Here is an 18,830-nt window from a genome sequence, read left to right as displayed (position 1 = left end):
AATGTATGTTCTTCCCGCAATGCGCTTTGAATTCTAGTTCTTCACGCAGCACGCTAAGGATTTGTGATTCTTCCCGCAGTGCGCTAAGGATTGTTGTGCCAGCCTTCGCGCTCGCGCACTCAGCCTTCCCGCGCTTTACCCTTTCTAGCCGTTTGCTTTTGTAAATGTCTTTTCTTCTGAGCTGTTGACCTAACCTATCTAATGTCTGAATGGTTACTTTCGGCGCAGCATGCGTACCAACCCCATTGGTTGGTAGAAAAAGTGACTGACATTATCTTTTGAGATCTGCTTTTGCCATGCTTTAACCAGTAACTTTATCTGTCCTCTCCCATGCCTTTTTCTGAATCCTGTCAGCCTTTTTCTCTTTTTCCCTGCTACCATATCTTTTGATATCTTTACTTTTCAGAACTTTTTACTGTTGATATCTTTTCTTTTACTTTTGGAGATCTTTTCTAGGGTTTGTGTCCCCTAGGGTTTGCCTATATATAGTACTATTTTCTTAACACTTCACACACTACACTTATTCTCTTCCTCCCTTTTTGCTCTCTGCCGTTGTTCTTCAGCCGCCTCCCTCCTCTCTTGCCTCCGTTTTCTCCTCTCCTCTGCCTTGTTTTCCGGTAATATATTATATATAATAACTTATTAATTATGCTAACTTATAATCAAGACTTAAAACAAATCATTAAAACAATAATCTTATTTATAGGTTAACTTGTGCTTGTTTAAAGTTGGTTCTTGCTTTATCTATCATCGCATCTTTATCAAGTGAGTAATCTCGTACCTAATCCCTTTTTGCTTTTAACGTTTTGGGATGTTCATGTGTTCATACAAACTTAGAGTCTTAAACTTGTTTATGAGCTTTAGTCGCGCAGTATCCCATGTGTTGAGGACGTTTACTTGGCTGTTTATTTGTATGTGTGTATCATTAACCGCTTTGTTTGGCCTATTCCGCAGTTTTCATGGATCCATTAGATGAACACGGGAGACCTATCGTTTACGGTTTTCTTTGTTTACACTTGCACAGATGTTTTCTCGTTTTTGTGCTCAATTGGGAGCACGGATTGAACTATGAACTATGAGCTATGATCTATCTAGGCTTGATCACAATCTGATTGCACCCTTGTTAAACACCAGACATACACGTGTTGCGCGCAGATTTATGGCTATCTATGTATTGTATTAAACTTGATTTCTCACCAACACGCAAGTGTTTGACGTTTATTTTAACACATGTTCAGGTTTGCAGTAGCTGTTTTGGAGCTTGTGGACACGTAGGACGTTTTTACTTTTGGACCTAGAATTAAAATGTATCAAGACAAGTTAATGTTGTTTGAATGTTATAATTTATAATATATTGATTTATGTTTGATTTATGTTCTTTATTTTCCCCGCTGCGCGTGCGCGATAAAATGTGTATTAATAAATATTGACACCAATAGTGTCGCGAGTAATGAAGCAATATGTGGCGCCCCGATGTATAATCCGCCTTTGGTCGGGGTGTTACAGATTGGTATCAGAGCTCGTTGACTTTAGGATAGGTGGTTAGACGTAACGGCCTAGAATACCTAAGAGTCCCTTCTCGTGCATGAGAGAAATCTCATGTTTGCGCGCTTATTGTTAATTACTCGTTATTTATGAATATGCTCGCGCTTGCGCAGTATATGATTTTATTCCGCGATATTTCGATTTTTGTGAATTTCGATTTTTATTGATTTTACTTACATATTCGTTTGTTGGGATTGAAAATCCGAAAAGTCATGGTGATACATGAATAGTTGATTTTCAATTTCCATTTACGATTATGTTCTGAGGTTGGAGACTTGAAAAGTCATGGTGATACATGAATTGTCAACCTCCAATACTCATTTTCTTGTGTATTTTATATTGAGGATTGAAAAGTCATGGTGATACATGAATCGTCAATCTCCAATGCTCGTTTGCTCGTATATTTTAAATTGGGAATTCGGAAAGTCATGGTGATACATGAATTGTCGATTCTTGATTCGAATTTGTTACCTTTATTAAGTCTGCATTTAGGATCATTTATTTTACTTTAACTGTTGACTGTAACTGACTCCGTGAAACCAAGCTTTATAAGATTAAAACTTTGCGCTAAAACCAAGATATTAACTAAAATTAAAATTTTTATAGAATGCCTCCGCTATCTCGCCGATTTCAGAGAAGAGAAGCCTCGCGCATGCGTAGACAGCAACGTTCCCAGGAAATGGCCGCCGCAATAGCCCAAGCTTTGAGCCAAAACAATACCAACACCTCGAGTTATAACATTAAGTCCTTTAACGCGGGTAACCCTCCAAAGTTCACAGGTCTTGAAGGAGCCACCGTGATGCTCCAGTGGCTTGAGAAAATAGAAAACACTTTCCTTCACACCCAATGCCCCTCAGACAGACGAACCCTATATGCTTCCAGTGTCCTGGAATCCAGAGCGCTTACATGGTGGAATGGAGTAGCTCATGCGCGTGGCGCAGAAGCTGCTTCTAGCATGACATGGGAGGAATTCAAGGAAATTCTTACGCGAGAATTCTGCCCTCCCAACGAAATTAAGCGCCTGGAGGAGGAATTTTGGAATCTTAAGCAATACAGCGGTGAAGCGCGCGAGTACGCGACGCGCTTCCATGAACTAAGCCTGCTTGTCCCTCACCTTGTTACCCCTTCCCGCCGAGCCATAGAGAAATTCCTTGGGGGTCTCCCCATGGAAATTCAAGATTCTGTATGGGCCAGAAACCCAGTTACCCTCTCTGACGCCATTGAGTTGGCCGCTGTGCTCAGCGACAACCATGTCAGAGCAGGAACCCTGTTCCTGCGGGGAACTGAGAAGACCAAACTCACCAAGACTGCCCCTGAACCAACAGAAACCAAACCAGAACCCTCAAACCGTAACAACCTCAAGCGCAGGCGCAAGGCCTATGCGCTTACCAACCCGCCCATTATCCAACAACCCATTTATCAACCTCCAGTTTATGCGCCTAACCCACTGTCAACCTACCCAACACCTCCTGTAGTCCATAACTATGCCCTAACCAATCCCGCACTCCCTGCCCCGCCACCTAAGAAACCTTACACAGGAAATCAACCCTTTTGCCCAACCTGTAGACTTCACCACCCAACCCAAACCCCGTGTCGTCAATGTAACCGATGTGGCCGCGTTGGTCACTCTGCTGAGTTCTGTAGAGTCCCTCCCGCCAATCCAATTGCGCCAACACCACCAGTTTACCCGCAGAACCCACAACCAACATACCAAAACCCACGACCCAGAACGTGCTTTAACTGCGGTGATCCCAGTCATTTCCGGAACGCGTGCCCGAGACTACAAGTGCAAATCACACAAGCGAATCCGGTGAACCAGATTTCAAACCAAGTGACGCGTGGACGAGCTTTTAATATAACCGCGCACCAAGCGCAAGCGAATAATGACGTAGTTAATGGTACATTTTTGCTTAACGGATTTTATGCTTCTGTACTTTTTGATACTGGCGCCGATCGAAGTTTTATTTCTCGCGCCTTCGAACAGAAGCTTGCGCGACCGCGCGATGACTTAAAAGAAGATTTTTCAGTTGAATTGGCTAATGGTGAAACTGTTTTAATAAACTCAGTGATTAAAGATTGTACGCTTAACCTTAACGAAAACGATTTTCTGATCGACCTCATCCCCATGCCTCTTGGAAGCTTTGATGTTATCATTGGTATGGACTGGCTCTCGAAGAATCGCGCCGAAGTTATTTGCGCCAAGAAATTGATTCGCATACCTCGAGAAAATGGTGATCTTCATATTTACGGCGAAAAACCCTCCAGTGGTCTTAAACTTATGTCTTGCGCCGAAGCCCAAGGACTCATGCGGAAGAAGTGTATTGCATTTTTAGCACATGTGGTTAAACCTGCTGAAGAGAAGAAGCTTCGCGATATCCCTGTTGTGCGTGATTTCCCTGAAGTTTTTCCTGATGATCTTCCTGGTATCCCTCCCGCTCGTGAAGTCGAGTTCCGTATTGATCTTGTCCCTGGTGCTTCCCCCGTAGCTAAATCTCCTTACCGTCTTGCGCCCGCTGAGATGCAAGAATTGGCAAGCCAACTTCAAGAGTTGACTGCTAAAGGATTCATCCGCCCTAGCTCTTCGCCCTGGGGTGCTCCGGTGTTGTTCGTTAAAAAGAAAGATGGATCGTTTCGCATGTGTATTGATTACCGCGAGTTGAACAAACTCACCATTAAAAACCGGTATCCCTTACCGCGTATTGACGACCTCTTTGATCAACTCCAAGGTGCCTCTTGTTTCTCGAAGATTGATCTCCGCTCTGGCTATCACCAGTTGCGCATCCGCGATGAAGATGTTCCGAAGACTGCTTTTCGAACTCGTTATGGCCATTTTGAATTCTTGGTCATGTCCTTCGGTCTAACCAACGCACCCGCCGTTTTCATGGATCTAATGAATCGGGTGTGTAGGCCTTTCTTGGATAAATTCGTGATCGTGTTTATCGATGATGTTCTGGTGTATTCTAAGACCAAGGCCGAGCATGAGCAACATCTCCGATTGGTATTGCAAAAGCTTAGAGCTGAGCAACTCTATGCTAAGCTTTCCAAGTGTGAATTCTGGTCTGATGAAGTACAGTTTCTTGGTCATGTTGTTAACAAGATGGGTATTCATGTCGACCCATCCAAGATTGAAGCAATCAAGAACTGGATTACGCCATCCTCTCCTTCCGAGATCCGTTCCTTTCTGGGCTTAGCTGGTTATTACCGGCGCTTCATTTCGAACTTCTCGAAGATCGCTTTGCCTTTAACAGCTCTAACGCACAAAGGTAAACCGTATATTTGGGGCTCGAAGCAAGAAGAAGCCTTTCTAACGCTCAAGCGTTTGTTGTGTGAAGCTCCTGTTCTTGCGCTACCTGAGGGTAATGATGATTTTATCGTGTATTGCGATGCATCCAACCAAGGTCTCGGTTGTGTTCTTATGCAACGAGGCAAGGTTATCGCTTACGCATCAAGGCAACTTAAGGTTCATGAAAAGAATTATACAACTCACGATCTCGAACTTGGTGCAGTTGTTTTTGCCTTGAAGATCTGGAGACACTACCTTTATGGTACTAAGTGCATCCTCTACACTGACCATAAAAGCCTTCAGCATATCTTTGATCAAAAGGAACTCAACATGAGGCAACGCCGATGGAACGAACTCATCAGCGATTACGATTGTGAGATCCGGTATCATCCTGGTAAGGCTAATGTGGTAGCCGATGCGCTCAGCCGAAAACCCTGCCAGCTTAACTGTATCTTGCCGCGCACCCAGCTTCACTTCGCGCCGATTCAAAGCAACCTTGAATCGCGTATTCGTGACGCGCAGCGCGCATCCCTCAGTAATGGTAATCTTCGCGCCGAGTTAGCGTGTGGCGCGGAAGCACATTTTGTCCCTAATCTGAGTGGAATTCTCTGCTATCTCAATCGCATCTGGATTCCCTTTGATGAGAATCTTCGCGCTGATATCCTGAGTGAAGCGCACAAATCTCGGTATTCTATTCATCCTGGCGCTGATAAGATGTACAAGGATTTGCGCATAACTTATTGGTGGCCCGGTATGAAAAAGGATATTGCTGTGTTCGTAGCTAGATGCCTGACTTGTTCTAAAGTAAAAGCTGAACACCAACGCCCATCTGGTTTGCTCGAACAACCAGAAATTCCTACGTGGAAATGGGAATGTGTAGCAATGGACTTTATTACCAAGTTACCTTTGACAGCAAGCAAACATGATAGCATTTGGGTAATAGTGGATCGATTGACTAAGTCTGCTCACTTTCTGCCCATTCGTGAAAACTACCGTGTTGAGCAACTCGCGCAGCTTTATGTCAAGGAAATTGTCTGCCGCCATGGTACTCCTTTGAGCATCATATCCGATCGCGATGGCCGTTTTATATCTCGCTTTTGGAAATCTCTCCAATCTGCGCTAGGAACTCGCTTGGACATGAGTACGGCATATCATCCTCAGACTGACGGTCAGTCTGAGCGAACTATTCAAACTCTTGAGGATATGCTCCGATCTTGTGTTCTTGATTTTGGAGGTAATTGGGATTCGCACCTATCTTTGATCGAGTTCTCTTATAATAACAGCTATCATTCCAGTATTGGTATGGCCCCATTTGAAGCACTTTACGGTCGTAAGTGCCGCTCCCCGATTTGTTGGAGCGAGGTGGGAGAAGCTCAAATCACAGGACCCGAACTTGTTCAAGAGACAACCGATAAAATCGCCAAGATCCGTGATCATCTGCTGACTGCCAGAAGCCGACAGAAGAGTTACGCAGATCGTAGGCGGAAGCCTCTCGAATTTCAAGTTGGTGATCTTGTTCTCCTCAAAGTGTCGCCCTGGAAAGGTGTTGTCCGCTTTGGGAAGAAAGGTAAGCTTGCTCCTCGATATGTTGGACCATTTAAGATTCTCGCGCGTGTGGGAAAAGTTGCCTACAGACTTGACCTGCCGCCCGCGCTCAGTAATGTGCATCCAACGTTCCATGTATCCAATCTCAAGAAGTGTTTAGCTGACGAGAACCTTCGCATTCCACTTGATGAAGTTCAAGTTGATGAAACTATGCATTTCGTTGAGAAGCCTGTTGAGATTATGGATCACGAGGTTAAGCAAACCAAGCGCAGTCGTATCCCTATCGTGAAAGTTCGCTGGGAGTCCAAGCGCGGAGCCGAGTTTACATGGGAAAGGGAAGATCAAATGAAGATCAAGTACCCGCACCTGTTCTCTGCGCAACCTACTTCGAGATAAATTTCGGGACGAAATTTCTTAAAGTAGGGGAGACTGTGACATCTGACCCGATCCGACCCGACCCAGGTACCCGTTTCTCTGACCCGATCTCTTTCTTTTATGATTTAATATTTATTTATACTTATATTTTATTTTTAATAATAATATATATTTCCTTCCCGCCTCTTTCTCTCTCTTTCTTTCCGCCGTCCCCTCCCTCTTCCTTCTCTCTTTCCGCCTTCTTTTCCCTCTTGTCGCCGTCCCGCCCTTACGCCTTGTTTCCCTCTTCTAACTCTTTGCTTGTCCTTTGGTTCTTCCCGCCTAAGTATGTCTGCAGCTCCACGCGCCAGACTCCTTACATGGAAGCCTGCGTGAAGACATCTTGTTCCTGCGATGCGTGAAGAGAACTCTTCTCGCAGCGCGCTAAGAATGCATGTTCTTCCCGCAATGCGCTAAGAATGTATGTTCTTCCCGCAATGCGCTTTGAATTCTAGTTCTTCACGCAGCACGCTAAGGATTTGTGATTCTTCCCGCAGTGCGCTAAGGATTGTTGTGCCAGCCTTCGCGCTCGCGCACTCAGCCTTCCCGCGCTTTACCCTTTCTAGCCGTTTGCTTTTGTAAATGTCTTTTCTTCTGAGCTGTTGACCTAACCTATCTAATGTCTGAATGGTTACTTTCGGCGCAGCATGCGTACCAACCCCATTGGTTGGTAGAAAAAGTGACTGACATTATCTTTTGAGATCTGCTTTTGCCATGCTTTAACCAGTAACTTTATCTGTCCTCTCCCATGCCTTTTTCTGAATCCTGTCAGCCTTTTTCTCTTTTTCCCTGCTACCATATCTTTTGATATCTTTACTTTTCAGAACTTTTTACTGTTGATATCTTTTCTTTTACTTTTGGAGATCTTTTCTAGGGTTTGTGTCCCCTAGGGTTTGCCTATATATAGTACTATTTTCTTAACACTTCACACACTACACTTATTCTCTTCCTCCCTTTTTGCTCTCTGCCGTTGTTCTTCAGCCGCCTCCCTCCTCTCTTGCCTCCGTTTTCTCCTCTCCTCTGCCCTGTTTTCCGGTAATATATTATATATAATAACTTATTAATTATGCTAACTTATAATCAAGACTTAAAACAAATCATTAAAACAATAATCTTATTTATAGGTTAACTTGTGCTTGTTTAAAGTTGGTTCTTGCTTTATCTTGTTGGGTTTCTATGGAATTTATAAACTTAGTTAACCATTTAACTAGTCACAATAAAGGCGGAAGCGTGATATTTACAAACTAAACATATGTATCCATGTGTTTATATATGTATATATTACAAGTTTATATAATATATGTTCATGAACAACCTAGTTTATCCATGTCATTAGATTACCAATAATCTATATGTTAGAAACCCGAGGCAAGGATCAAGTAATACGAGAAAACTAAACTATCAAAGCTTGTAAAACTTACATTCTTAAACCTTTAAGAGATGTAGTTGATGGTTGAAGAAGATGATGATGTGAATGCTAGACTTTCAAAGGAAAACCCTCAAACGGAATATACCCCGAGCCTCCAACACACACCGAGCTATGTTAGGAAGCTTAAACACCAAAAACCGAGACCCGAGCCTTCCTTTTCTTCCTTGGCCGTAAACAAGAAGAAAGAAAAGAGAAAGAGTTGTGTGTTTTTGGTTACTTGAAAGTCCTTTTACTAATAATGTATCTTGATCATTATATTCTTAACATCATGCATAAAACAATACCCATGGTGTTAGGTATTTGATCATGTATCCCATACCAAATACATGACATGATTTGACCAAGACAATGGGGTGTGGGGCCCACCCTAAAACCGGCCCCAATATGTATTTATTTTATTTTATTATTATTTTTTTTTTTTATTTATTTTATACTTTATAAAATATATAAACACCCCATCTTTTATAAACCATTTTATAAAAGAATACATAGTTAAATAATCATTCCAATAATAATTATTTGAATAAATAAATTAACCAATTAATTTATTTAACACTTTCAAGTAAATATTCAGAAACCCGATTTTCTGAATGTGTCGTGTTCTGTATTTGTCTTATAGATCTTATCTTAACAAATACATAATTGGTGTGTGTCTAACTCGTTATTGGGTATGACCCGACTTGGATCAAACACGGCTAGCCACATTAACCTAATTATGTGTCTCGGGCATACGGTATTCCAACAATCTCCCACTTGCACGTGACTCATAAGAAGTTAATGCTAATGGTGAATACCGCCTAACAACAGGTCACCACCCCTAGTGTGTTTGACTAAGTGCCATTCAATAACATCATCCCCTTCAAGTCCATACTTGATATGATATAGGTAAGTCTTATCATTACATCCCTTTGTTACTAGATGTCCTGTCAAATCGAAGAGACACAGAGTGATCATTCTCTCAACGATTTAACTTAACAGGCCTTAGACATCTAAACTCTCAACACATAAGAGGAACAAATCCCATCTTGACTGCATACATCCTCGTTGACATCTCATATAATATCTGAGCTCTTTCTTACACGTCATCGTGTTACCAAAATAACAAAGAATAGAGTCAAGATATCAGACTTGATGAAAAACCAGATCCGATATGCATCTCAGGTCAAAGGACACAATGATACTCGCCTTTACTCAAGGATTACTTATGATCAATTGCACTAACTCCATGCAGTGATCCTTGAGAGCGGATCATGTCCAATATTTGTATCCCACAAATATCTATGAACCTTGGTGGCAAACCTATGCCCTATATTCATCACATGAATATCAACCAATCCGGGTTCATAATAGTCTTAACTTCATACTTGTTCCCACAAGTATGATCGACTACGGACGTTTAGAACAACATAAGTCATTCATGGATTAAACATGCAAATATAGAACATAACTCATTGAATAATTAAAACATAATTAATTTTCATGAGATACCCATTACATTCGTTCTTATACAAACACTAAATACAGATTAAATCCACTCACTAGAATACCGAAGTCCTAATGCACAAACATGACCCTCATGCTTTGGCCTATCGAGGAGCTTCGTGAGTGGGTCCGCAATATTTTGATCGGTATGAACTTTATGAATACATATCTTTCTCTTTTCAACTTCATCCCTTATGTAGTTGAATCTGCGCTCAATGTGCCTCGTTTTCTGATGAGCACGAGGCTCCTTGATCTGTGCAATAGCACCTTCATTGTCACAGAATATCTCTAGGGGCTCCTGAATGGTAGAGATAATCCCTAGATCCATGATGAACTTTTTCATCCATGCAGCCTCTTGGGCTGCCATTGAAGCGGCGATGTACTCAGATTCTGTAGTGGATAACGCGACAACATCCTGCTTCGAACTCTTCCAAGAGACAGCGCCTCCATTCAAAATGAAGACATATCCCGACTGTGATCGAGAATCATCTCGGTCAGTTTGGAAACTCGCATCCACGTAACCCTTTATGACGAGTTCCTCCTCACCAGACCCATATATTAAAAACATATCCTTAGTCCTTCTAAGGTACTTTAATATATTCTTGACAGCCATCCAATGACTGTCACCTGGGTTGTGCTGGTATCTACTCGTTATGCTTAAAGCATACGAGACGTCCGGTCTAGTGCACATCATTGCATACATAATAGATCCTATTGCCGAAGCATAAGGAACATGCTTCATCCTATCCTGCTCTTCCTTAGAGCTAGGACTTTGGGATGAGCTTAACACGGTTCCTCTAGGAATAGGTACCAAACCTTTCTTAGAGTTTTCCATCCTGAACCTTTTTAGGATTTTATCAATGTATGCACTTTGATTAAGTCCGATCAATTTCCTTTTTCTATCTCTATAGACCTTTATTCCCAAGATATATGTCGCTTCTCCAAGATCCTTAATTGAGAAACGACTACTTAACCACGTTTTAACGCTTTCCATACTTGGTATATCATTTCCAAATAAAAGTATATCATCGACATACAAAATAAGGAACATGATTATACTCCCACTAGCCCATTTATACACACACGCCTCATCACCGTTTTGGACGAAACCAAACGCTTTGATTTCTTCATTAAAACGATGATTCCACATCCGTGATGCTTGTTTCAACCCGTAGATTGATTTCCTCAACTTACATACTTTATCAGGATTAGATGGATCGACAAAACCTTCAGGCTGAACCATATGGACATCTTCCTCAAGATATCCATTTAGAAAAGCGGTCTTGACATCCATTTGCCATATCTCATAATCAAAATGAGCTGCAATGGCAAATAATATCCTGATCGACTTAAGCATCGCAACCGGCGAGAAGGTTTCATCATAATCAATCCCTTGAGTTTGCGTGAAACCTTTTGCGACAAGTCGAGCTTTGTAAGTATCTAAATTTCCATGCATATCGGTCTTCTTCTTGAAGACCCACTTACATCCAACCATTTTGGAGTTAAGTGGACGATCAACCAATTCCCAAACTTGGTTATCGTGCATGGATTGCATCTCGGCGCTCATGGCTTCAAGCCACTTGTCACAATCAGGTTGTGACATAGCATCTTTGTAGGAGATCGGTTCATCCGAATCGACCAAGTAGCAATCATCCACAAGAAATCCATATTTCTTGGGAGGTCGACTAATCCTATTAGATCTGCGAGCAACGTGTGTATGATCAACCATTTGATCACCTTCAACATCCTCGTGTTGAAAGCTAGTATCGACCAACTGTGTATCATCCAGTGATTCTTGAACCTCTTCAAGTTCCACTCTCTTTTCACTAGGTCCTTCCATAAGGAACTTAGTTTCTAAGAAGTATCCTTTGCGTGAAACAAACACCTTTTGTTCACTAGGATCATAGAATATATATCCTATATCATCCTTTGGGTATCCTATGAAGATACACCTGATGGATCGAGCCTCAAGCTTATTTGGGGTGTCACGTTTAACATAAACTATGCATCCCCATACCCTTAAATATGAAAAGGATGGAACCTTTCCATGCCATACTTCATAGGGTATTCGATCCACCTTTTTGGTCGGGGCCATATTCAAAATACGAGCCGCTGTAAGTAGCGCATATCCCCAAAATGATGGCGGTAGTGAGCTTCGTGCCATCATTGATCGAACCATGTCCAACAGTGTTCGATTCCTCCTCTCGGATACTCCGTTATGTTGAGGAGTACCAGGAGGAGTGAGCTGTGAAATAATTCCACAATCTCTAAGATGACTTTGAAAAGCATCACTTAGGTATTCGCCTCCTCTATCGGAGCGGAGTACCTTGATTGTTCGGTCGAGCTGATTTTGTACTTCATTTTGAAATTCCTTGAACATTTCAAAGGCTTCATGTTTGTGTTTCATTAGATACACATACCCATATCGACTAAAATCGTCGGTAAAGGTAATGAAGTACCTTTCACTATTCCTACTAGTTGGCTTGAAGGGTCCGCATACATCCGTATGTATGATACCCAACAAGTCCTTAGCCCTTTCATTTGTACCTTTGAAAGGCTCTTTGGTCATCTTGCCTTGAATACAAGATTCACACTCATCAAACGAACCTAACTCATTTGTTTTCAAAAGACCATTCTTTTGGAGAGTATTTACACGATTCTTGTTTATGTGTCCAAGACGACAATGCCAAATGTAGGAATCACTCAAATCCTTTTTGAGTCTTTTAGTGGAAGTTTGATATAATGAGCTATTTAAGGTATTGTCATGAACCAATTCATAAATACCGTTGTTTGGTACAGCTTTAAAATAAAAGATACCATTAGATGATACATGCATTTCTGATTTTACAAATTTAAAGTCAAAGTTACATTGTCTAAGAAGGTGCACAGAAATAATGTTCCTAGTCAAACTAGGAGCATACAAAACATTTTTCTAAACAACTTCCAAACCACTTGGAAGCGATAAAGTGAAGTCTCCTCTAGCGACCACGTGCACCCTTGCACCGTTGCCCATGAAAAGACTCACTTCGCCCTTCTTTAAGTCTTCATTCCTTTTGAACCCCTGCAACCAATTGCAAATATGAGTTCCACATCCGGTATCCAATACCCATGTGTTAGAAGAAATAAGATTTAGCTCAATATTAATCATAAAGACATTACCCGAGGTATGCCCCGCATTCCTCTTGTCTCTTAGCTCCTTTAGGTAGACCGGGCAATTGCGTTTCCAATGTCCGGTCTCCCCACAACCAAAACAAGGATCATCCTTATGACCCCTCGGTTCCATAACCTTTTGTTTCTTTGCCATAACCGGTGATTTTCCCTTACCCTTAAGATGCACAGGAGGACCCTTCCTTTTTGCTACCTTAGCCTTAGGATTGGGTTGAGATCGATTCTTGGATCTACCTTCATTGATCGCAAACACGGGTAAAACCCTTTTACCCATACTCGCCTCGGCTGTTTTAAGCATCGAGTGAAGTTCTCCAATGTTTTTGTCCCACCCGTTCATGTTATAATTTAACACGAATGTGTCGAACCTTTTCGACAAAGAGTTAAGGATCAAATCCGTTGCTAACTCTTTTGAGATGGGACAATTGAGCTTGGCGAGGCGATCAATGTAACTTTTCATCTTAAGTACATAAGTTGAAACTGGTTGATTATCATCCATTCTACATGCATGCAAGGCTCGAACCGTTTCGAACCTTTCAACCCTCGATTGCTTAAGGAACATTTCCTTAAGTTGAGTAATCATGTCGTACGCATTATGGTTTTCGAAATCCTTTTGGATTTCGGGAACCATAGTCGCCAACATGAGGCATGACACTTGAATGGAATCTTCCGTGTGTTTGACCCAATTCATGTATTCGACCTCAGTTCCCTCTTCCGGTTCGTTGGGGATAGGTGTTTCCAAAACATGATATAATTTTTCTTGTTTTAGAACAATCCTTAAGTTTCGGAACCAATCCGAAAAGTTATTGTGGTTAAGACGGTCTTTAGCGAGAATAGATCGGAGAGATACGTTTTGGACGTTAGGGATTATGTTGTCGTCGACGTGTGCGGCCATCTGCAGAATTTTAATTAAGTTCATTTTAGTGTTTTACATATTTTAATTATTAATACCCTTTTATATATATACCAAATATAATTAATAATTAAAATCTAGAATCCAACGATAAACCCGACTCCGGTTAGGTGACCTTTTTCCCATTGTCGGTTTATCAAGGTAGTTATTCATAACAATTGCAAACCCTTTTGCAACTTCTAGAGTTTATGGGACCGGTTCGAAATCATATTTCGTGTCGGCATGTTTATCCCATCAACACCTATTAGACCCCATGCTTGGGTGACCCTCTTCACATGGTTCTAATTTAAGTTGTCCTACTTGTATCAACTTGTAATATTAACATACAAACGGTTAGGTGACCTTTTTCCCATTTATATGCTAATATTACCTCAACATATTAATTTACTCTACGCGGTTAGGTGACCTTTTTCCCACTAAGAGCTTACTAATATGTTAAGCGTTAATACAAAAGGATGGTGTTTAACTTGTTATCCTTAATTTCAAAAAGGGATTTTTAGTTTTAATAATTCTAGTTATAAAACTTTAAATCATGTTCTAACATGCATTTAGTAACATGATTATTTTGAAACCATTTTTCAAAATTCTAATTTATAATAAAACCATTTTATTATGGGCGTGAGACGGCTAGTTAATAAATCCATTTTATTAAACTATGTGTCACGTAATTACCGATAATTATTAGAACCCGTTTTATGCTTTGTTAATTAATTCTAAGTGACGAAGTTGATATCCTAATATCTAACAACCACACAATCAAACAATCAATTAACAAGCATACATAATTATACTAGACACGAGCCACTAATTTAGACCACACTTGTTAGCCGAAACAAGTGTGTGTCTTAGGTCCAATCCTAAGGGACACATGACACATGGATGTTGTAGCTCCCACTCGATCCCGCATCCAAATGCTTCGAGCATCTTCTTCAACCCCGTTGTGATCCATTGGGCTTGAACTTGGGCCTTAGCTTCCATAAGCTTCCATTTGGGCTCATTGGGTGGGCTTAGGTCCATTTGGGCTTGAATCCCTTTAATGGGCTTGTGAGACCCATTATCACCATACCCGGCCCAATAAGGCCCAAACTTCCAATTTTGCAATCTTCTTTAATTTTACAAAACCAAATGTCCTAATACATTTTTTCTATAAAATAAAGATATTACAAATAATCTATTTATTACATACCCATATGAATAAATAATTACAAATAGCCCCTAATTAATTATTACAAACCGAAACTTTGAATAATTAACTACAATCACAACATCAACCACAATCAAACATCCATTTTGGTCTACGGCTCGGTCTAGTTTTAACAAACATAACCCGTTATGTCTTAGGAACCCATTCCAAAACCCCTTGACCTTATCGGGCCTAGCCCAACCCATTTGGGCTTGACCCAATAACATGTTTATGGGCTTCGGCCCATATGTCCAAAACACATGGGCTTCGGCCCAATAGAAAGTTTCATGGGCTTCGGCCCATTTAACCAAAAATGGGCTTCGGCCCATTTACTCTTTCCCTCCTTTTTTTTTTTTTTCGGTTAGCCCATTAACCAAAACAAGTGGGCTTCGGCCCAATATCACCCGATATGGGCTTTGGCCCATTTAATCGGTTATATATATTTTTTTTTTTTTTTTTTTGAACAAAGCCAAAAAATATAACAAGATTAAATACAAAAAAAAATATGCATGTTAATTTTTTTTGTATAAAATCTTTCAAGGGGAAAATATAAAACCGAAAACCCGAAGCTTAGTTTCCCGTATCCCGGCTCTGATACCATTTGTTGGGTTTCTATGGAATTTATAAACTTAGTTAACCATTTAACTAGTCACAATAAAGGCGGAAGCGTGATATTTACAAACTAAACATATGTATCCATGTGTTTATATATGTATATATTACAAGTTTATATAATATATGTTCATGAACAACCTAGTTTATCCATGTCATTAGATTACCAATAATCTATATGTTAGAAACCCGAGGCAAGGATCAAGTAATACGAGAAAACTAAACTATCAAAGCTTGTAAAACTTACATTCTTAAACCTTTAAGAGATGTAGTTGATGGTTGAAGAAGATGATGATGTGAATGCTAGACTTTCAAAGGAAAACCCTCAAACGGAATATACCCCGAGCCTCCAACACACACCGAGCTATGTTAGGAAGCTTAAACACCAAAAACCGAGACCCGAGCCTTCCTTTTCTTCCTTGGCCGTAAACAAGAAGAAAGAAAAGAGAAAGAGTTGTGTGTTTTTGGTTACTTGAAAGTCCTTTTACTAATAATGTATCTTGATCATTATATTCTTAACATCATGCATAAAACAATACCCATGGTGTTAGGTATTTGATCATGTATCCCATACCAAATACATGACATGATTTGACCAAGACAATGGGGTGTGGGGCCCACCCTAAAACCGGCCCCAATATGTATTTATTTTATTTTATTTTTTTTTTTTTTTTATTTATTTTATACTTTATAAAATATATAAACACCCCATCTTTTATAAACCATTTTATAAAAGAATACATAGTTAAATAATCATTCCAATAATAATTATTTGAATAAATAAATTAACCAATTAATTTATTTAACACTTTCAAGTAAATATTCAGAAACCCGATTTTCTGAATGTGTCGTGTTCTGTATTTGTCTTATAGATCTTATCTTAACAAATACATAATTGGTGTGTGTCTAACTCGTTATTGGGTATGACCCGACTTGGATCAAACACGGCTAGCCACATTAACCTAATTATGTGTCTCGGGCATACGGTATTCCAACATATCTATCATCGCATCTTTATCAAGTGAGTAATCTCGTACCTAATCCCTTTTTGCTTTTAACGTTTTGGGATGTTCATGTGTTCATACAAACTTAAAGTCTTAAACTTGTTTATGAGCTTTAGTCGCGCAGTATCCCATGTGTTGAGGACGTTTACTTGGCTGTTTATTTGTATGTGTGTATCATTAACCGCTTTGTTCGGCCTATTCCGCAGTTTTCATGGATCCATTAGATGAACACGGGAGACCTATCGTTTACGGTTTTCTTTGTTTACACTTGCACAGATGTTTTCTCGTTTTTGTGCTCAATTGGGAGCACGGATTGAACTATGAACTATGAGCTATGATCTATCTAGGCTTGATCACAATCTGATTGCACCCTTGTTAAACACCAGACATACACGTGTTGCGCGCAGATTTATGGCTATCTATGTATTGTATTAAACTTGATTTCTCACCAACACGCAAGTGTTTGACGTTTATTTTAACACATGTTCAGGTTTGCAGTAGCTGTTTTGGAGCTTGTGGACACGTAGGACGTTTTTACTTTTGGACCTAGAATTAAAATGTATCAAGACAAGTTAATGTTGTTTGAATGTTATAATTTATAATATATTGATTTATGTTTGATTTATGTTCTTTATTTTCCCCGCTGCGCGTGCGCGATAAAATGTGTATTAATAAATATTGACACCAATAGTGTCGCGAGTAATGAAGCAATATGTGGCGCCCCGATGTATAATCCGCCTTTGGTCGGGGTGTTACAGTCGCCACCACCGCCACCTTACAACCAACGTTACCACCACCACCATCGTCGCGGTAACCACCGTAGCCATTGTCTTCGCCTCCACCTGGCCATCACTGCCACCACCACTGTTGCTGCCTGACTACCACCACCTGACCGCCACCATCGTTGCCGCCACCCTACCATCGCCACCACTATCAATGCTACCACCGGTTAACCACCACCACCCCCACCCCCACCGCCACCACCACCACAACCATTGCCCTTATCACCTGACCACCATCATCACCACCACCACCACCACCCTCACCACCGCCACCTCCATTTTCGTCACCGAAGCGACCACCATCACCATCGCCAATGTAGTTTTTTTTGGTAAAAAATAATTATTTTGAGACATGAGTGTTTTTATTATTTCTATTTCATTCCTACAATTTTTGAATACCAAACAACATAAAGTAATAATTCATTCCATTACCTTCAACCAAACATACCATTAATGTTTAGCATATTTTTCCTCTGTAATCACTCTTTGTAATCGTGCATTTATATATTACTTATCAAAGGAATGAAACTATCAATTTCTGCAATCTCTCATCTTTTACATGGTATCAGAGCCTTTCTCTAAAACCTCCTCCACACACATATCCTGTTTTTCATCACCGAATAACTCTCAACCAAACACGCCATCCGCAGCCATGGCATCAAATGACTCCTTGCAAATCAACACCTCGATGATGGACCTTACAGTCATCACTTTACCGGCCGCCCTCAAGCTTACCTCAAACTATCTTGCCTGGAAAACAAAAATCGAAGCACTACTCTATGGCCTTGATTTGTTTAAATTCATCGACGGTTCACACCACGCACTAAAACCTACTCTTGCTGAAGACGGAACCGAAATTCCTCATAAAAATTACTCTCAATGGTTCCGTCAAGACAAGTTGCTTTTTGGAGCACTCGTTGGAAGTTTGCCACAACAAATTGTCCCACTTATCACGAGAGCTTCCTCGTCACATGTAGCATGTCAAATCTTAGCTAAGACCTTTGCGTCTCCAACCCGGGGTCATATTAGGCAGTTAAAGTACCTTCTCAAGCAACTCTCTAAAACTCCTACTCAACAAATTGCCGAGTATATGCAAGACATCAAAACAATAGTTGATGAATTGGCTATACTAGGTAAATGACTCACAAATGTTCTGAACAACATTGCCATTCATGCCCCATATGATGGAACAGAGGAACTCGTCATTGGTGATGGTTTGTGTCTCAAAATCACTCATATTGGTTCACCCATTATTAAAACTTCCAATACACCTCTTATTCTTAAACATGTGCTGTGTTCCTTAAATATCTAAAACCATCATATCTATTTCATGTTTATGTTATGATAATAATCTTTCCATAAAATTACTTTTTTGTTTTTGTTATTAAGGACCGGGCATCCAAAATCAAAGTCTTCCAGGGAACAACTAAATGGATGCATGAGCTTAGCTCCGCCCCCCTTATCTCCACCATC

The sequence above is a fragment of the Bidens hawaiensis genome, unplaced genomic scaffold, assembly GCF_021521415.1.
Source record: "Bidens hawaiensis isolate Kalapana, Puna unplaced genomic scaffold, B.hawaiensis_p1.1 tig00027074_1, whole genome shotgun sequence".
Classification (NCBI taxonomy): Eukaryota; Viridiplantae; Streptophyta; class Magnoliopsida; order Asterales; family Asteraceae; genus Bidens; species Bidens hawaiensis.
This window is presented reverse-complemented; position numbering follows the sequence as displayed.